General features: G+C 43.8%; 1 pseudogene; it reads right to left on the bottom strand.

The window, feature by feature from the left end:
* Positions 1-7,279: 7,279 nt before the first annotated feature.
* The window catches only part of LOC114007208 (protein BEX5-like), a 49,277-nt pseudogene continuing 34,718 nt past the window's right edge, over positions 7,280-21,838 (bottom strand).

The following is a 21,838-nucleotide window of genomic DNA, read 5'->3' as shown; positions in this document are numbered from 1 at the left end:
AGCTGCACTTTCAGGAGGAGGTCACTGCCAGGGAGGCGAGGCAGAGCAGCAAGCACTGTAGTCACATACCCCCTCCAGCCCGCCCAGTTCCTGCTCTCCTGTCAGATGGGAGAGCACCCAGGGGCACACATGGCTACCCAAGCCTCTTCTGCAGCCATTGCCAGTATCAGGTAATTCCATGACAACCATTTGCTCATAAAAAGCCAAGATACCTTCTCACTCCACAATCGTCGTTTTGTCCCTCCCTGGAACTGGGATCAGATTGTGGCACGCTGTACTTCCCTGGATCGGTGAAGTCAAGGCCTTGACGCTCAGACAGTGGGCAGAGGCCTGGACAGGATGGTCTCTCGTGACGAACTATCCACGTGATGGAACTATACCTTCCGCCTTCGGGCAAGAAGTCAGTTTTCTCCTGACAATGCAGAGACGTTTCTCCCAGCACATGGAGCTTTGGGGTGGGGAGGGTGCGGGGAGAAGTATTCATTAAAACCATTTGCATTTTCAAGTTCTATTATTCCTGATCCCTCAGAACATGCTGCCCGGCTGGTGCCTCTGCCATGTGGCAGACGCAAGCTCAAGGTCAATCTCCGGCTGTTAGCCAAACAATTGGGAACCACAGCACACTAAACTTCCCCCTTTCTTGTCACCCTCCCCAGCTATTAACCACCCCTGGGGCGCCCTCAGGGGCTGCAAATTTTCTCCCTGTGCCTCCTCTGACGTGTGAAAATTTTAGAGGCTGTGGAGGTGAATGATGAGCACGCATAGGGGCATATTGCAGAGCCTTTGATGATCTGACATAGACAGCTGAGGGAGGAGGGACAGTGGCCTGGTGGCTGCTGAATTGTCGACCCTTTGATTTGACTCATTCTGGCTGCCCTGCATGGCTGCTGCCAGTGGGTCAGCCAGAGAGAAGATGGCCAAGCAGTAGAACAATGGCGCAGCCCTGCACAGCTGGAAAAGCATTTTTTAAAGACCTCCAGGAGGCACCAGTTGGTCCTGGCAGCTGATATGTGATCTGAGGAGTGTGGAGCAGCTGATGCCAAAGTAGGGCTCTCCGGACCCACTCCAACTGCAGGCTTGTTCACTCACCTTCCTGGCTACCCTGGAAAAAAGAAAGCACGGGCGTGCAAATGCCCTGTGTATAAAGAGAAAGCTGCCTGGGCTCTTCCGCCCCCATTTTTCACTAAGTTCTTGGAGGACAGATAATGAATATTCTGTATAAGACAGGATCCTACAGGAAAGAATGATTTCACACTCTGGATATTCAGAGAAACAGATTTGGGGTGGGGGGCAAATTGTCCTATGTGGACAATTATTATTTACTAGAGGTTGCATGTGTGCACACAAGAGAGAAAGAGACAGGGAGAAAGAAATTACCTCCAGGGAGGATGGCCACACCACAATCCCTTCTCCTCCATTCTCTCCTCAGGATTTCTGGGCGCGCACACACACATACACACACACACACGCACACACACACACACATACATGCCTAGCTGTTTAAGCCAACAGCTTGGAACATGACTACTCAGTTGGCCATGTGGGATTCAGCCACCCCAACCACCTTGCTATGGGCTGGTCTGTTTGAACAGTTTTGATGGGCCATTTATTTATGCCCATGAACGTGACACATAATCACTTAAAAATGACAGTCGCTTTTTAAAAAATACTAGTTGAATACAGGTCGTCTGGAGTCTGTGCAATTTGGTCTAAGTTGAAGTGACTACAATTTAGAGTGGTGAGTGTTGTATTTAGAGTGACTGTACCATCTATTACTCAAACTATGACGATTTTCTTTTTTTTTTTTATTTAGAGATTTTCGCTATAGGGCGCATGCAATAGCCAGACAGACAGAGAGAGACCGAGACAGAAAGCGAGAAGTCACCAACCAGAGGGGATGGTCACACCGCAATCCCTTCTCCTCCATTCTCCTCTCGGGATCTTGGGCACGCACGCACACGCGCCCGGCGTGAGTTTTAAGCCACCAGGTCCGGGACGTGAACCACGGTCGACTATGTGGGAATCCAGCGACATAGCCATTACACTAACTGCTGGTTCCCAACTATGACGATTTTTAGAATGAAAGGGATTATTAATAAACAACTCCAAAATAGGCATAACAGGCAGTGTAATTAGATTTCCATGCCTTCCTACTATTTTCACCTCATCCTCACAATATTCGTTTCAGAGTCTAGAGTGCAAAATCCATAAAGTCAAATACACTTGTTTAAACGTCTGGGTATTAGTCTGATCTCATTCTTAGAAGGGAGGGACGTGTAAGTCTCAAGTCACACATCTAACTACCACAAAGCAAAACGGGACAGACAGGGAGCATGTGGCATGGTGGCTAATGTGGTGTGGTCTCACATGGCTGGCTGTGCAGTTTGAATCCCAGACCCAGTAGCTTAAAAAAAAACATGCTGGGTACATGTGTGTGCCCAAAATCCCCACAGGAGATGGAGAGAAGGGATGGTGTCATGGCCATCCTCCCAGGGGGTTGCTTTCTCTCTCTTTCTCTCTGTCTCTCTGTCTCTCTCTCTCATCTTTCTCTATTGAGCACACATGCCCTCATGCTGTGAAAGATTTTTTTAAACATGGGACAAGCATAAAGTCCACATGGCCAGGTTTTGGAAAGAGGACCAAAGCAGAAGTCAGGGTATGTAAACCCCAGATCAGCTGCTGCTGCGGCAGCGCTGGTATCACCACTGTGATTCCTCTTAGTAGTAGAGCTATTTCTAATACTGCTGCTGCCCTGCTATTACTGTCCCTGCTAAGAGTCACTATTTATTGCTCAGTTACCGCGTACCAGGCACTATGCTAGTTAAAATTAGAGTAGGGGGACCAGCAGTTGGCGTAACGGTTATATCGCTGGACTCCCACGTAGTAGTCAACAGTGGCTTGAATCCCAGACCTGGTGGCTTAAACGCCGGGTGTGTGTGCCCAATATCCTGAGAGAAGAATGGAGGAGAAGGTATTGCAGCATGGCCAACTCTCCGGGGGTTGATTTCTCACTTTCTGTCTCTCTGGTGAGTGCATGCGCCCTATAGCAGAAAATCTCTAAAAAAAACCAAACAAACAAAATGGAATAGGGTTGGCAGAGCCTAATAAAAGTCTTGGCAAGGAGGCCGAGCAGGACTTCACTGTGCGCCGGCACTAAGGTAAGCACTCTTCAGACACAGTAATCAATGAGGTAAGTAGTATTATCATTCCCATTTTGTGGAGGACAAAACTTAGACTCCAAAAAAGTTAAGAAAGTCTGATGTAAGAAGGTCTTGTCCTCTGTACCACATGGTCACAGAAGCTCGCCACAAGCTGGCCTGGAGAGACACACCTCTCTGCTCTTCAGAGGCATTCTCTCAGTGTTGGCTCTTAAATGTTTATAGATGCATAATATAAACATTTATTCTTGGAGGAACATGCAAATAGCATGAGGGTTATGTCGCTGGACTCCCACATAGTCAACTGTGGTTGAAATCAGTAGCTTGAAATCTCACACCAGGTGTGTGTGCATGCGTGCCCTGGATTCTGAGAGGAGACTGGAGGAGAAAGATTGTGGCGTGGCCATCCCCCCTAGGGGGTGATTTCTCACTTTCTGTCTCTCTGTCTCTCTCTGTTTCTCCAGAGAGTGTACATCCCTTATAGCAAAAATTTCTCTTAAAAATTTTTTTTTCTTGGGCAGGCCCCATCGACTAGTGCTTAAGGAAGTGGGATCCCATATAGCTGAGAGTGATTTGAATCCCAGCTCCAGCAGCTTAAAATACACACCGTGCACCTATCTGTGCATGCCCTAAATCCTAACAGGTTAGAAATGGAGGAGTTGTGGCATGGCCATGCTCCACTGGGGGGGAGGGAGGGAGGGAGGGAGTGCAGTCTCTCTCTCTCTTTCTCTCTTTCTCTTTTCTCAAAGCACACACACAATCTGGCAATTAAAAAGATAAACATTTGAAACAAAATGTATTCTGTGACTTCACAGACCCTGGAACCCATGGGAGGCGTGGCCAATGATCTATAGTACAAGATGATATAGGGAAACTCTGAGAATGAACTTGAAATTCCATATAAATGAGAATCATCAAAACAAGAGCTTGTTTGAGGGGTGCGTGTATCCAGAAGAGAAGCGAGCATTCAGGGAAGGCTTTGTGAGTTGGGTCTTGAAGGCTAGAGAGAAATTAGCCAGATGAATCAGAAGAAAGAAGTCAGAGGAGGAGTCACACAAGGACGGGAGAGGGTGCAGCATTTCAGGACCCAGCGGGAAGTTTACCGCAGTGTAGTGTAAGGCCCACGGGAGGACATGCAGGGCGAATCTGGTGAGAACAGGGACAAATGTGCAAGTCTCATGTCTGAGAGTCTGACCTTTGTCTGTGAGCATGTGAGAGGCAGTGACCTGGAACAGCCAATGATTACGTAAGGGAGACCCTAGTAGTTACTTAGGAGAGTCATAGAAAGAGCGCATTGCACACATGCTAAAGCGACATGGTGCACCTCAGGGTTTCTCAACCCTGGCACTACTGACATTTGGGCAGGATACCTTCTGGCCGTGGGGAGCTGTCCTGTATGTTGCAGGATTTGGGCACCACTGGCCCCTACTCGCTAGGTGACAATGGCACCCTCCCCCATGTTGTAACAATTGAAAATGGCTCTAGACACTGCCAAAGATCTCCTAGGGTGCAAAATTGTCCTCAGTTGAGAACACTGGTGTTCCTGTTGTGGTAAGGACTATGCTAGAAAATTCTTCCAGAGACAAAGTGAACGTATAGATAAAACTAGAGAAAAAGAAAACGCTTCTGCATAATCTGCAGTGCTGGGCCTTCTACTCTGCAGATCACTGTGGAGAATCCAACGCTGCTTTCAATCGGGTGTCCCAGGTACACTTGGGCTTTTGACTACATAATCAAGGGGCCTTTTCCTGCTATTACCCTGGGGCCAGCGTATCTGAGGACCAGCCTTCAGCCAACTAAAATCTGGTATAGGTAGGTAAAATCTGGTATATACTGGTACCTGGCAAAGGTGCCAAAGGTGACTTTTACACAGGAAATATTCCATGATCAAATCTGTCTTCAGGAGTTACCGTGACTACGAGGCAGGTGGACTAGGATGAGAGGGAGGAGAGGTCAGGCCCAGAGAGCCCAATAAGCAGGCTGTTCCCACACTCAGGGCAAAAGTGATTGAAACCTGACTGAGGAAGGGACAGTAGGAGTAGGGAGGATGGGACTTCCCCAGGGAACAGTTTTAAAGGAGAATCAGCAGGATTTACAGGCCCATTAGATGTGAAATGAGAAGCGAGGAACTGAGCGTAACTCCTTGTTCGGGCCTTGGAGACGGGTTGCACTCAAGTCATGGACCATCAGGAAGAGAAAAGGACCAGATTCAGTTTAAGCTCTTTTACCTTACTGATTGAGGATAAAATAATTTCCTAGAGCATCTGGGCCAGCCACAGCGGTGCAGAGGTGGCACAGGGTTCTGTGCTAGGTCACATGGAAAGGGCCTGGGCTTGCATCCTGAGGTCTCCCTGAGCGCACTGGTGTGTCTGTGATCCTGGCCAGCTGAAGCTAGGGGTGGTTGTGGCACAAGTGTAGTTCATTGAGCTACTTGTCTCTCTCTCACTGCTCTCTCCAGGAAGAAAGAAAGAAACATAAATTAAAAAAAGAAAAAAGAAAAGAAAAGAAAAGAATAACGAGGGCCAGCTGGTGGTTAAGGCAGCTAGATCCCACATAGCTGACTGCATGATTCCAATTCCAGATCTGGTGACTGGAAAAACATGTCAGGCGCATGTGCATGCATGCCCCAAATCCCAGGAAGTGAAGGAATGGAGGACAGAGGATTGCAGAGTGATTGTCTCCCCTTGGGGCAATTTCTCACTATGCCCTATGCCCCCTTTTTTTTCTTTTAAAGAATTATTTATTTATTTAACTTCATTTATTATTATTATTATTATTATTATTATTATTATTTTTTAATTTGACCAGAGAGAGATAGAGAAAGAGAGAAAGGGAAAGCAAGAAAGCAAGCTGCCAGATCTGGGACTCAAACCATGGTTGGCAATGTGGGAATCCAGCGCCTTTAATCACCACCCCACCTGCTGGCACCATCACTTTCCCTCTCTCTCTGTCTCTCTTCAGTGAGCAACACACCCTATAGCAAACACCTTAAAAAAAAAGAGTAATCATTACACTTAGAATAAATAAATTCAAAATCATTATTATCACTATAAATTCTTACTGATTTCATATTATCTTATAGTAATTCCTTTTAGAATGAAGAACTAGATGGGACCAGCAGATGGCATAATAGTTACGTTGCTGGACTTCCATGTAGTCGACTGGGGTTCAAGTCCCAGACTTGGTGGCTTAAAACTCATGCCAGGTGCATGTGCATGTGTGTCCCAAATCCGGAGAGAATGGAGGAGAAGGGAGTGTGGTATGGCCATCCTCCCTGGCCGATGATTGATGATTTCTCACTTTCTGTCTCTATGTCTCTCTGTGTCTCCAGCAAGCACACAGATCCTATAGCAAAAATGTCTCAAAAAATAAAAACAAACAAACTAGAATATTTGTGTCTTGTTCTCCAGAAATTCTGGAAAGAACTTGAGAGCAAGAAGACACACACATCTATTAAAAAATCAAATTATAGGGGAAACCAGCACTTAGCGTAATGGCTGTGTCGCTGGTCTCCCACATAGTCAACTGCGGTTCGCGTCTTGGTGGTTTAAAACTCACACCATGCGTGCCCAAGATCCCAAGAGGAGAATGAAGAAGAAGGGATTGCGGCGTGACCATCCCCCCTGGGGGGTGATTTCTCACTTTCTGTCTCTATGTCTCTCTCTGTCTGACTGGCGAGCGCACGCGCCCTATGACAAAAAAACCTCTCAAAAAAAAAAAAATCAAATTATAGAGGCCGGCAGATGGCATGGTATATAAGGCACTGAACTCATATAGCCAACCATGGTTCGAGTCCCAGACCAGTGGCTTCAAAATCATGCTGGGTGCTTATGTGTGCATGTCCAAAGTCCCAAGAGGAGAATGGAAGAGAAGGGATTGTGGTGTGACCATTCCCCCTGGAGAGTGATTTCCCACTTTTGCTCTGTCTCTCCCTGGTAAGCACAAGCACTCTATTGTAAAAATCTCTCTCTCAAAAAAAAAGAAGATGAGTTGAGCATGTGCAGAAATATCACTATTCTCCAAACACACAGAATGATAGAAAAAATATTAAAGATAGATGTGCACATAAAGTACATAGTCACAATCGAAAACAAAAAGGAAGATCTTTTTTCCTTTTGAAATTGCTTTATTAACTTTATGGTATGTAATAAACATCTTTCCATGCAAGTTGACACAACTCCCCCACTGACACAAAAGCTTACAGACTAGGTCAAGACAAAATCTGCCGTTAGAAAACGGCAGAACTCCAAAATATTTACACTAAGTTTGTGCGAATACAAGTTTGGAAAGCAGGGGTTTATAATAATTAACCTCAAGATTCAGGGCATAAAGGCAAAACTCATCATGATGAATATGATGAGGGAGATCCCCTACAAGAATGTGCAAACTCTACATCAACTGAAGCTCCCTAATTTCCCTCCTGGGCTCTCTCATCTCCTCCATGAACTGTTCCTAGCATCTGCATCTCCATCTATCATATCACTGTTGTTGACAAGCCGATTGGGCACATCTCCTCCAAAATCCTGCACAGGTGGAGCTCAACCCCCTCTATTATTTCCAACAGGCTCCTGGCCTTCACTGTCACGTAAAGGGCGAGCTTCATGTTCATTCTGCACTAGGGCCTGCTCCCCAACTTTGTTTTCCTGGGAGATATTTTCCATGTTGGATTCTTCTTCCTATTTCTTCTTCCTGTAGAGATCAGAGGCAGCCTTTCTTTCTTTGCCTTGAAATTTGCTGTGCCAACAGACTTAAAGACTTGCACGGACCAGAAACAATTTCTCAGAGCTCCTCACCTCTGTCTCCTAGTCAGACATTCACTGGCTCAACCACCTCCCCTCCGCAGTGCGGATCTGCTTCCCTAATCCCTGTCCCTCCCCACCAAAAAGAAAAATATTTATGGATCAGAAATGTAAAGAAGAGGCTTGCAGGTGGCATGGTAGTTAAGGTGTTGGACTCTCTTTCTTTTTATTTTTTGAATTATTTGTTTAATTTTTTTGTTCATTCACTTATTTTAATTTGACTGGAGAGAGACAGGTCCAGTACTCAAACCATGGTTGGCTATATGGGAGTGTTCTGCACCTTAACCACCACACCACCTGCTGGACTTTGTGACTTGCTTTCTCACTTTCCCTCCTTCTCTGTCTCTTTGGTCAAATTAAAAAATAATAATAAATAAAAGTAAATAAAATGTAATTGTTTAAAAAATAAAGAAAGAAGAAAGAAAAAGAAACATAAAGGAAAACCCAGCAGTTAGAAAGGACTGAAGCTGCACAACTCAAGGGGCTGCCTAGAGCTCTTTGTGAGTTTATGTGGATTTATATACATGAGGGGATGACAACCACTCCACCACCTGCTGGCCCCTCAACCCAACACCTTGACCTACAGGTCTAAATTTGTATCTTCAAAGTGGAGCCAAGGGATATACTTGCCAAGATGGAAATACTAACTATTTTGGACTTACTAGAGCAGGCACAAAATGCAAAAGCACCAATTTAGATGTGGTTAAAGACCCTAAATTAGAGCTGAGCAATGATGCACTTGGATTGGTTATTGCAAATTAAACAGAATTATTCCATTTACATTTATGGTCACATAGGTTAATTAAAAACTTCTCTTTAGAAACATAGCCCCCAAGACTCTAAGTAATTCAAATAGGTTCTACGTTAATGCAGAGTGAGAATGGCAGTTTCAATATTTAATTCTTGCTTCATAAACTTTGAAGACTAAAAACACATCCTCTCTAACTTGTGAATGCTCTTTATGTTGGAAACAACTCACTAAAGGAAACTTGGAGTTGCTAGGTAACTTGGTGCCTGTGGAAAGCTTCTGATAAAATGTATTTAAATCAGATTTCCTAGAGCAGATGGGCAAACTGAAGTGGAAAATAAATTCAAATGATCTGATATTGGCTTTTCATGCTAAAACTAAAATCTCCTTGCAGTCAGAGCTCACACAGATCTTCTTAACTGGGAGTTTTAAGGTGGCCTTGCTGCAGAAAACGTCATATCTCATCCCTCACAACATAAAGCATCTGAGCTTTGTGAGCAGAATTTCTTTCCAGTAACTGAGGAAGATCACCCTCCCTAAAGAATGAACACTGTGTGGACAAGTGTTTAGAATGTATCTGTTTTCCTTACCTCGTTCACTGGGTACATTCCTTTCTTTAAAAAAGAAAAAAAAAAAAAGAATTGTTTAATTAATTAAAATTTGACCAGAGAGAGAAGAGAGAGACAGAGAGAAGGAAAGTGAGAAGCAAGCCACTAGGCCTGGGACTCAAACCATTGTTGGTCATGTGGGAATCCAGAAACTTAACCACCATGCCACCTGCCAGCCCAATTCTTTCTTTTAAGTTAGTGGACCTGGTTACAGTGGTCTTACTTTTCATTCTTCCAGATCTTACTCATAAAATCAAATGATCAAAGTGATGCTGAGCTGCTGGGAAGCAAATCAGATAAGTTAGAATCCCCGAGTCTTCAATGGTTCAGGCCAGTTACTCTTAGAAAACAAAGAGGGCCCCAGCCAGTGGTGTGATGTTAAAGCAGCTGGATCCCACATGGCAGATGGCATGGTTCAAGTCCCGGATCTGGTATCTTGAAAAGCATGTTGGGTGCATGTGTATGTTCAAAATCTGGAGAGGAGAATGGAGGAGAAGGGACTGGCAGCACGGCCATCCCACCTGGGGTTGACTTCTCACTTTCTCCTTCTCTCTCTGGTGAGTGCATGCACCACTACAGCAAAAGTTTTTAAAGAAAAAGAAAACAGATAAATAAACTGGATTTATACAGGCAATGTACATACTGTAATGCAGCTATGAGCATCACCAAATAATTGAATTGCTGCTATTTGTGCTTAAGTAGGTTGAACATGAATAGAAGCTGTCAGTTATTTCTCAGTTTTCTGTTTTTTGTTTGTGTGTGTGTGTGTGTGTGTGTGTGTGTCTTTTTTTGTTTTGTTTTGGTGTATGTGCATGCCCAGAGATATTGGGGCAAGTGGTGGGCGTGGTAGGGGTTATACATAATCCTCTATGTAAAGGTCTTTTTTAAAAATTATTATTTATTTAATGTTATTATTTTGTTTGCTATAGTGTACATGCATTCACTGGAAAGAGGCAGAGAGAGAGAGAGAAGGAAAGTGAGAGAGCAAGCCTCCAGGTCCGAGACTCAAACTGTGAGCACCCATGTGGGAGTTCAGCGCCCTTTAACCACCATGCCACATGCCCCTCTATGTAAAAATTTTCAGGAACGTTTTTCTGAAGAAGAAACATCAGTACAAAAGTCCCTGTTTTACTCAGTTCTCTAAAACCTCTTAGGGTTGGCAAATTTGCACAAAATGATTCAAAAGGAATCTGATAGTTAACTATCAGATCTGGAACCCAACAAATTATACCCAAATTCTTAGAAACAATGTCCCAGAGAAGGGCCATCACCTGATGACATGCATGGAAAAATAAATGACAGGAAAAAGAAGAGCTTCTTAAACCCCACGCGATGTGTCACTTTTACTTCACTGTGAGAATGTTTGCCATAAGACTAAGAAAGGGGCATTCCAGGAAGAGGAGACAAGCAGTGAGAAGCAGGTATAACCAAGAATGGCAGGTTAGGGAACTGCAGTTACCCAGAAATGGCTCACCGAGCAGCTACCTACAATCTGGCAGACCCGGTACTAGGTTCATTTTAATTTTTTAAAAGAGATTCGAGAGAGCAAGAAAGAAAAATCACCTCCCAGGAAGGATGGTCATGCTGCAATCCTTTCTCCTCCATTCTCCTCTCTGGATCTTGAGCACACACTCACATGTGCCCTGCGTGAATTCCAAGCCACTGGGTCCGGGACTTGAACCACAGTCAGCCATGTAGGAGTTCAGCAATGTAACCATTACACCATCTGCTGGTTCTGGTACTATGATCTTTACCTCTGTTATTTCACTTAACCATTATGGCAAACCCACCCAGAAAAAAATTTATTATCATTTTACAGGTGAGAAGACGAAGGCCTCAGGAGCCAACCAACATAACAAAAGGCCCCATGGCTAGTGGATGGTAAAGCCAAGCTTTGAAAGCAGGTCTGCTCAATTGCAAAGCCTGGGCCACTTCTTCAGGAAACTCAAGACCCTTGAGAGGGGTCAGAGGATAATAGGAATGCTCATATACTGCCAAGGGGAATGTAAATTGATTTAAGTTTTAACAACATCTGTCAGAATGTTAAGTGTATACACACCATCAGATTTAGCAAAATTGTCTTCAGGGAATTTGCCTTAGGGGTATACTTCCACTTGTATGTAATGATATATATACCAGATATATACCAGGGCATTCATACCAGCAGGGTTGGTAATAGGAAAAATCAGAAATATCTTCATCCCCTTAATAGGGCATTGGTTAGATCAATTCTCGTAAAATCACACAATAGAATACTAAGCGCTCATTAGAAAGAAGCAGTCGGGCCAGACCTGTGGCTTAATGGTTAGGGGAGCTAGATAGATCCCAAATGGCTGACTGCATTGTGAATCTGGCTTTTGTGCTTGAAAAACGTAACGTGTGTGTGTGTGTGTGTGTGTGTGCGCATGTGCGCACGCGTGTGTGTGTGTGTCTTCCCCAATCCATTCCAACATGGAGGAATGGAGAAGAGACTGCAGCGTGGCAATGCCCCATTGGGCGGTGCTTTTCGCTTTCTCTCACTACCTCTCTGTCCCTTTATATCTCTTTCTCTCTTACACATGCCCTCTGGAAAACCTTTAAAAATGAAAAGAATGAGGTAAATCTATATGGACACATGAAAATATACTCTTGATATTGCTCAATAAAAAAGTAAGTTGCACAGGAGCACGTATTTGTGAATTATGTGCCAGAACTACAATCCTCTGAAAAGGGGAAATGTCTAGAAATACTTATAATTTGCTGTTGTCAGTGGTGAACTTTTAAGGGGTGAGATGGGGACAGTTCCTGGTAGAGTGGAGAGAGAAACTTTTACTTTTCACTTTGTATCATTCTAAACTCTGATTTTTTTTCCTAATAAGCAAGTAGTACTTTCATAATAAAAGAAAAAAAATGTAAAGAAGGCCCTTTGAACTTTGAAAATAATGTAAGATTTTTATAACACAAAAATGAAGTGGGTCAGGATCTGTTGGAGCATGAAGGAAAGGCAGATGATGATTAAGGAGCTAATGATTGCCAAAGGTCATTTATGTCTTCCTACTAATTGCCAAGGCAGATTCACAAAGAACTTTAGCATCGGAGAGAGTGCACCTTGAAGGCAGAAGACCAAAAAGGAAACTCTTCATGATATTTGAGATAACTTGTCAAACCAACGCCCAAATGCTTTGATATTCTCTCAACCCTATTTAGTGCCAGAGATCTTCAACAGAATTGTTCCGTTCATGCAGAGAATCGGCACAAGGAAGCCTGGTAGGCAGCTCAGGTAGGAAAAGAAGTATTTTTGTCCTCCAGAAAACTTGGTTGCAGCAAACCATTGTATTCCCAGGATGCCTGGGGGTCGTCAGTGACAGCTGCAGCCCTTTCTGCATGGAAATATTCTCTCTCCGATGTGGAGGCAGATTGCATTTGCCCGGCTAATCCGGCCATACACTGGAGACATGAGAAAAGGCCCAGGCTACCCATATGTGCTATAGATTCCAAAAGGGAATGAGCCTACCAACAGGTTTTCAGCCATTGCTTTTCCTGATAATGTCAACATGGCCATTATTGTTTGGTTCATTTTCTTTCTGTTCTAAAGTTAAAAAGAATTTCTGCTGAGTATCTCTAAGGTGCATCAGACATCTTAGAGCACGTGTTGCAGAAGGCATGACTGAATATTATTTGCAGAACTTTTCTGAAAGTTACTTACTTTATGTTATGGGAAAATATGGTTTATCTGTTTTCTCTTAACTGCCCAATGTTTCCTATCCATGTCATATTTTCTAGATAAATTTCCTGTAGCTTTTAAAACCATTGTTTGTACTTTCCCTAAGAATAATAGAGAATGTTTATTACGGCTTATTATGTGCTAGACACCATTTGAAGTGTTTTACATAAATAAATGAATCATTATTATATAATAAATCTGTGAAGTAGGTACTGTCGCTACCCTCATTTGTAGATAAAAACCTCTAGAGTGAGGAGGTGAAGGAAATTGCCCAAGCAGTAGAGCCAGGATTCAAAGCAGACTTGTCTCACTCCAAAGAATGTTTATTATTTTAATTTATTTATTAAGAGAGATTTTTGCTACAGGGCATGTGTACTCACCAGAGAGACAGAAAGAGACAGAGAGACAGAAAGTGAGAAATCACCCTCCAGGGGGGATGGCCATGCCACAATCCCTTCTCTCCTCCATTCTCCTCTCGGGATTTTGGACACGAATACGCATGCACCCAACATGAATTTAAGCCACTGAATCTGGGACTCAAATCACGGTTGACTATGTGGGAGTCCACCAATGTAACCATTATGCCATCTGCTGGTCCCCAAAGCATGTTTATTTAACCATGTGTGACACTGCTTTGTAACAGAGATGACACGTCCTATCTTGTAGGAGGCAGCAGGATGGAAACTCTATCTAAACCAAGAGAATCCCTGTGCTCTTAGCCATCCGGGTGATCTCTTTTCTGTCCTTGACTCCAACTCTTCTCAAAGGCATTCTCAGTTCAGCTTCCTTAACATGGACAGACTCACCCGGCATCCTCACCTTTCCATCAGCCACGTCCCAAGGCGCTCCTTTCCTGCCGACTCCAGCGCAATCTCTTCCTTTGCTCTCGACTTGTGCCTTTGTTGGCAGCACCTTACAAGGAGCACAGGCTTTTAAATATCCTGTTATCTAGTGATCTGAAATACGTAATTTAACACTTTCTTACAATCATGCCCTGTCTTTGTGCTTTAAAGCTATGTTACCCACCTGTTAGGCTCTACCTCACATCCTCTCAGCCTACCTTTTATTCTAACTTCTGTTGCAGCAAATGCCTGTGCACAGGCATCACCAGACCAAGATCTTGCCTCAGCAGGACCATGAATCTATTATGCTCTTGAGCCTGAGCCGCTCTGATAACCTGAAGAGATGTCTGCATTAATCTAGCCGGCACTCCCACAGATGCAAACCTAGGCATTTCAGAAAATCAACACCCTTTGAGGCAACCTTTGATTAATTATGATAGAGATTGGTGGATAGAGCTGCCTTCTTCTGTCACTTGGGGAAAACTCTGAGACACACTCTCAATGCCCACCATGATGCCCAGTTTGATAATGTCCATTTTTATAGACTTTCTCTATAAAGAAGTTTGGAAATGAGGCATATGGATGGACTGAGAGTGCAGGCACAAAAGGTGAGGACTTTACAGTCTCATGTTAATGGCCATAAACATCCACCATTGCGAATCAACAGAACCCCCACAGCAAAGTAGACATGTTTACTCGTCTTTTGGATGTCAGTGAGCCAGAGCTTGGCTCATAAATGGCATGGTCATGATGACAGGGACAGAGACATGGTCACAACAGTATTAATTCCCTTTCACCAAGGCTGATACAGTGCTGCCATTATAGAACATCTTCCCACCAGCAGCACAGACCGGCATGAATCAGGCTCAAGAGTACTAGCCAGGCACTTGGTGGAAAGTTGATTACATCGAACCCAATGCTATGAATGGAATGACACTTGGAAAATGGCTTTGCCTTCTCTGACCTTGGCGCTGTTGGCTTCTCTGAACTTGGCGCACCACTGAGGACTTACAGAATGCCTTTTTCAATGACACGAGATCCCACACAACTTTGCATCAGATGAAGGGACTCATTTGACTGTGGTGGCGGGGAATAACAACGGTTATATGCCTATGTGGTCAACTGGTGTTACAATGTACTTCACCACCCATGGGCAGCTAGCCTAGTAGAATAATGAAGTGGCCTAGTTAAGGGTTAGCTTGGGCCTAATACCCCATGGGTTGCACTGTATCATCCAACATGCAGTATATGCACAGAATCAACAGTGCTGATTCTCTAATAGCTAAAATATACAGGTCCAAGAATCAGCAGATGAAAACAGGTTTGTCCCTTTTCCCATTATCTTCAATGATTTGTTTGGGAAATATTTATTAAAGCAATTGACTCTGATTACTGTGAATAACTAGAGTTGCCAAAATACAGTGGAGGAAGTAGGGTAGTGTATTGCTAGGACCCGGGGACTCACCAGGGTATCTCTTGGTAGTTACTCCATGCCCAGTGATAATTGTAAATGAGTGTCTACAGCAACCTCAGCTCAAAGTGATGAAACAACCCTGAACCCTTGAGTGCAAGTCTGAATCACTCCCAGATGACCCCTGTGTTGTTGGGAAGTAACCTAACCCAGCTAAAGTACTGGATCTAGAATGAGTGGTGGAAGATGAAGATGACAAATACTATGACACAGGGGCCAGTTATAGCAGTGAGGACTGGGACTCATTCTAAAACTAAGTCTTAAAGACTGTGAAGGAGAATAAACAGTCTAAGGAGATATAGGACAGCAGGGTTGAGCAACTTTTTTTTTTTCCAGGTTTTTTGCCATAGAGCACATGCCCTTATCTAAAAGAGACATAGAGAGGGAAAGTGAGAAGTCATTCGCCAGAGGAGATGGCCACATCACAATCCCTTTTCATCCAGTCTCCTCTCAGGGTTTTGAGCACACATGTACATTTGGCCAGCATGATTTTCAAACTGTCAGGTCCAGGACTTGAACTCCATTCAGCTATGTGGGAGTTCAGTGCCTTAACCACTACAGCACCTGCTGGTCCCACTATTTTAAAAGAGTTGTCAAGGAAGCTTTCTCTGATTATGTGACATTTGAGCAGAAACCTACATGAAGTAAAGGAGCGAGCCATATGGGTACATGTGATAAGAACATTCCAGAGATAAAGGAGCAAGTCCAGAAGGCCAAAGCTTGGCATGTGTGAGGCCAGTGTGGCCAGAAGAAGGTGAGCAAAGGAGAGAGTGATAGGCAAGTGATAAGGAAGGGCTTTAGCCCAAATCAGGAAGCACTTTGTGGGTAGAGTGAGGACTTTTGATCTTATTCTGTATAAGAAAGGGAGCCATCAGAGGATTTTGAGAAGATACACTATATTTTAAGTTATACAGGGCTCCCTGCTGCTCTGTGAATTGGCTATAGGGGGTCAAGGATGGGTACAGGGAGAGCAGTTAAGAGACTACTACAACAGAGTGTTCTGATCTCATTTAAGTTTTTGTTTGGGTTTTTTTTTTTTTTTTTTGGCTTCATAGAGCAAAAGCACAGGTTTGTTAAACATCAAGTGTTGGGTCAAAGGTCATATTACTGTTCTTTCGGGGGGCCTTTAAGCTATTCTTAAACAAAAAGCCAACTCTTTTACTTCTTAGAAATCTTTCATGATGCAAAACACAGCCCAGTGGGTCCAGTGATGAATGCTCTGGAAATGCCTACATTTTTTTTCTGATTTAAAAGCCTATTTACTCTTTGCTGAAACTTCATAGAAATATTTCTTGTTCCATTGAGAAACATAAGCAATATGTGGTTTAGGCCTAATTTTAACATAGGTATCCCCCTTGCTATACATGGTCTTCTCTTTTTATGAAGATGAAGAAACAAGTCTGGGGGCAGAGATGTTGAATTAACTGCCAATGTCACCACAGGGTAAGGGACAGAGCTTTAGATATGAACCAAGAGCTAAATCCAGAGCCCACACTCAACAAGTTCTGAACTACTTGCCATAAGCAAACTTTGGGAAACCCATGTTACTTGGTGGCCTAATCTTATGAGCATGTGCGCTTGCCAGAGAGAGACAGAGAGAGATAGTGAGAGGGAAAGTGAGAAATCACCCCCCCAGGGAGGATGGCCACACCACAATCCCTTCTCCTCCAATCTCCTCTAGGAATTTTGGGTACGCACGCACATGAGCCCAGTGTGAGTTTCAAGCCGCTAGATCCAGGAGTCCAACAGCGCTTGGCCAAGTGGGAATCCAGTTCCTTATCCACTCTGCCACCTGCTGCCCCAAGAGCTGACATTTTAAAGCTTCATTTGTATGGAAGAAAATAATTGAATATTTGTTTATTAAGATACCCTTGGGACCAGCAGATGGTGTAATGGTTACATTGCTGGACTCCCACGTGGGCAACCATGATTCAAGTCCTGGATCTGGAGGCTTGAAACTCACACCAGGCATGTGTGCATGCCCAAAATCCCAAGAGGAGAATGGAGGAGAGGAAACTGCAGCATGGCCATCCTTCCCGTGGGGGGTGATTTCTTGTTTTCCGGCTGTCTGTCTCCCTGGTGAGCACACATATCCTGTAGCAAAAATCTCTCAAAAAATAATAAAATAGGGAACCAGCAGTTAGCGTAATGGCTATGTCGCTGGACTCCCACGTAGTCAACCGCGGTTCGTGTCCCGGACCCGGTGGCTTAAAACTCACGCCGGGCGCATGTGCGTGCCCAAGATCCCGAGAGGAGAATGGAGGAAAGATGCCCTGAGTTAGAATGCTCCTTTTGCTCCTGAAAAATCACTGGTCCAATGACAAGAGTGGGTGGGCATTTCAGTCTGAGTTCTTTTGATGATATCTGCTGCACTTCCTCCTCTGTGTGACTTTTATCCCCAAAAGCCATAGTACTGCCTTATTTCTACTTTAAAACATCATTAGTGTGGTTGCATCACAGAAGCAGGAAAAAAACAGATGTGTGATCTGCCCATGAACTAGAGTAGTTTGCCCCACACGAGTTCAGCCCTTTTCATGTGCTGGCTGTGAGCCTGTCTTCATGCTGGGGTGGAGAAGCTCATTACTGCTCATAGTAACCAAGAAGCAGGCTGGACAAAGGAGAGAGGGAGACCAAAGGCCCAGAGTCCTCCCACCAAATTGGATCCTGGAACATCTGACACTGGGGCATCTACTAGAGTCACCCGGCAGCCACTTGCTTGGGCTTTTTACAATGAATCTGTAAAGACAAAGGAGGTCATTCTGGTGGATTAGAGCATCACCAGGTACTTGCCAGTGGATAGAAAGGTCACAGGGTTGATGACCACGTAGAATAATAGGTGCAATAATAGCAGATATTCATTCGTCCAACCTATTAATACTCAGGGTTTTTTTTTTAACTTTTTTTTTTTTGAGAGATTTTCACTGTAGGGTGTGTGCGCTCGCCAGACAGACAGAGAGAGACATAGAGACAGAAAGCGAGAAATCACCCCCCAGGGGGGATGGTCACGTCGCAATCCCTTCTCCTCCATTCTCCTCTCGGGATCTTGGGCACGCACGCACACGTGCCCGGCGTGAGTTTTAAGCCACCAGGTCCGGGACACGAACCGTGGTCGACTACGTGGGAGTCCAGCGACATAGCCATTACGCTAACTGCTGGTTCCCAATACTCAGTTTTGATGTCTTTTCAATCTGCACCTCTCCTAGAAGCATAAGGAAGGGTCTACAACTCAGAAAAATCTTTCAGGCCTTGGACACTGCACCTCCCCTTCACTTCTCCTTTCCATTTCTATCTTCTTGGCCACCCTCTCTGTTTGCTTTGATGAACTTCTGCCACTGGAGTTGGTGTGCCCTGCCTAACTGGCATTTCAGCATGGATTTCCCCAGGTGCCTAGCATCCTTGCCTAGATTAACGTGTCAGTGGCATATGGTGCAAATGGCCTGTCGTTCGGTCTCAGAATCAGTTCAAAATATCTGCCAGGCTGCTGACTTCTTTGGCATAATGCCTATGGCCCCAGTGTTTGAGGAAGGAGCACAACATTGTCTGAAAATTATGTAGAGTGAATTTTCTGGTGTACGAGCCAGAATCTGGCTTCCTGCCTCTCGCTCTCTATTTCCCTGCTCCCTGCTATTGGAACTAAAAGAAGGGAGCGTATATTCTGAGGTTGAGTGACTAGGACAAAGGATGATTTTGAGAATGGCTTTTCTTGTTTCCCTTTACTGGACCCACATGTTGCTCTTTTTCCATAAGGAAAGCTCCTAGTGTGTGCTTTTCGAGCACTGTTGCATTTGATCCTTTTCAAAGCCCCTGTGTAGATATTAGCTCCATTTAGCCAACAAGAAAACAGAGGATTAGAGAGTTTTAAGCATGGCTAAAACATGCTACAAAGAAGTAGCAGAATAACAGTTCAACCCAGGCCTGCCTGACTCCGCAGTCCAAATGCTTTCCACTCTGTTAAGTCCATGCGTTGATTATGGTCTGCACTGATACTGTGCCCACGTCCAAGTGTCTCTGGGAGGGGGAGGTGTTTTTGCTGCAGTTCAATGGGCAGGGCTCACCATCGCCTGTCTCTGTAGGCGTTGTCAGCAAGTGCTCCTCGTGCTGCTTCTCGTACAAACCCCTCATCACGCTCTTCTCTCCGTGTGTTTAATGGTGGGTCATTGTTACTCTTTAGTTGCCTGATGGGTTTCTTGCTCCTAAACCCAAGTGATGAAGCAGATCCTGCTGTCCTTGGGGATTATCCCCTCTTGATGAGTGATGACCTCAGGATTGGAGGCAGCCAGCCTGCAAGCAGAGAGAAGGAGATGTCAAAGGTTCCTCCAGCTCAATTTGGATTGATGAACCAGAATAATTCTGGCAGCAGAGCTCATAGACTTGGTCTCAACCAGTGACCTGGTTTCCAGAACTGTTCTCTCTCAATTTTTTGTGTTGGAGGTGGAGTGTTTTGGCCAGTTTCTCACTTACACCCTTTCTTGTCCACTACAGGTATTTGAAAAAGCCCTCACTCTAATCAATGGCCTGGATTAGTTGTATCCACAATACCAAACAGTTATCAGTGGATGGACTGCATTCACTGGCTACTCACTCCTGCTGCTAGGTTCTACTTTGCAAGAATCTTTCACTTAAAATGCCTCCTACTTCTTTATTTCGTCATCAGATTCTAAACCTGCTTCAAGACATTGCTCAATTCATCTCCTCCAAGTCAATCTACAATACTAGTAGCTTCTTTAATCCAAATTCCCTACAATGATAATAACAGTGTTTCCTAAAAATTACATAATTGTTTATTTGAATAAATATGATCATAGGGTCCAACATTTAGATGTACTCAGAATGTACAAATAATTGAAGTGAAAGTACATCTTCCTCTTGTCCCAGCTCCCAGCTTCCGTCTCAAAGGCACTCTGCAACCAGTTCCTTTTGCCTCCTTTTGAGCCTTCCAATCTTTATATGTATACCGGAGAACACCCAAAAACTCAGAGTCAGAGCTCCAACTCCAGTGGCCAACCTTAGTTTAAATATTGGCCCAGGCAGCTTGAAAACAATGTACATGCATGCCCCAAATCCCAATAGGTTTGCTTCACTAAGAAAGAAAGACATTATATGTTCCCACTTAATATTTACTGAATGTCCACACTCTGTGGCAGAAACGAAAAGATTGGAAGATATAAAAACATGGAGAACAATTGTGGATACTAGAGACTGTGTGGGAGGCGGGTAGGAAATGGGGGAGGGTAAGGGAATCAAGGGGGAAAAGAAAGAAGCAAAACATTTAAGGGACACAAAAATGGAAAATTATCAGTTGAAAATAACATGTATGGTAATATTTTTAACTAGACTAATATACAATGTATTCATGCTGGGAAAATTCATTTTATAAGCTGTAATGATATACAGTGATTGAATGTATAAAAAAATTTTTAAAGATCCCAATAGGATGGAAAAATGGAGAAGGAACTGTGGAGTGACCACACTCTATTAGGAGGTACTTTCTCTGTCTTATTCTTTCTGTGTCTCTCTCTGGCAAGTGCACATTCCCTCTGACAATGTAAGTAAAAATGTTCATGGAAAATATATACTATGAAAAAACTGCATGAATTTCAGGTTTTTTGGTACCAAAATAAGCTCGTACTTTAACTCCATTTTTTACACACTGTTTGAATTTCTCTTATTAGGCTTGCAAAAAACACATCAACAATGTAAGAGACTAATTGTCATTATATATTAGCAATTATGTAAGAGATATTGTACTAAGCACTTTATATATATTATTTCTTTCAAATCTTCCCAACAACTGTATAAGATTGGTACTCATATATCCGTATTTTACCAAAGAGAAAACAGGCTCAGAAAAGTTAAGAAAATTGGCTTTCTGTCTGACTATAGAACCCAACCCCTTAGCCACCATGCTACATGCCTCCAAACGACTCTAATAGTCTCATATATTTGCATCTAGTTTCCCAGCTAGATTAAAAAGTATTTAGGAATGAGAAGTAGTATGAGATAGCAGAAAGAAATGCATTTGGGAATCAAATTCTGGCTTTTAAATGTGCTAGCTTTGTGACCACAGGTAAGTTTCCTAAACTCTCTCAGCTTCCATTCCTTTTTTTTTTATTATTATTATTTTAAGAATTAGTTTATTTGGGGGGACCAGCAGTTAGCGTAATGGCTATGTTGCGGAATTCCCATGTAGCCAACCATGGTTCAAGTCCCGGACCCGGTGGCTTAAACTCATGCCAGGCACATGTGCGTGCGTGCCCAAGATCCCGAGAGGAGAATGGAGGAGAAGTGATTGCAGCGTGGCCATCCCCCCTGGGGGGGGTGATTTCTCGCTTTCTATCTCTCTGTCTCTGTTTGTCTTTCTGGTGAATGCACATGCCCTATAGCAAAAACTCTCCAAGGAAAAAAAAAGAATTATTTTATTTGGGGAACAAAAGGTGGCATGGGACCAGCAGTTAGCGTAATGGCTGTGTCACTGGACTCCCATGTAGCCGACCCTGGTTCACGTCCTG

Source organism: Tupaia chinensis, unplaced genomic scaffold (assembly GCF_000334495.1).
Source record: "Tupaia chinensis unplaced genomic scaffold, TupChi_1.0 Scaffold000023_1, whole genome shotgun sequence".
NCBI lineage: Eukaryota > Metazoa > Chordata > Mammalia > Scandentia > Tupaiidae > Tupaia > Tupaia belangeri.
The sequence above is the reverse complement of the archived record's forward strand: the minus strand, read 5'-3'. Positions and strand labels throughout refer to the sequence as shown.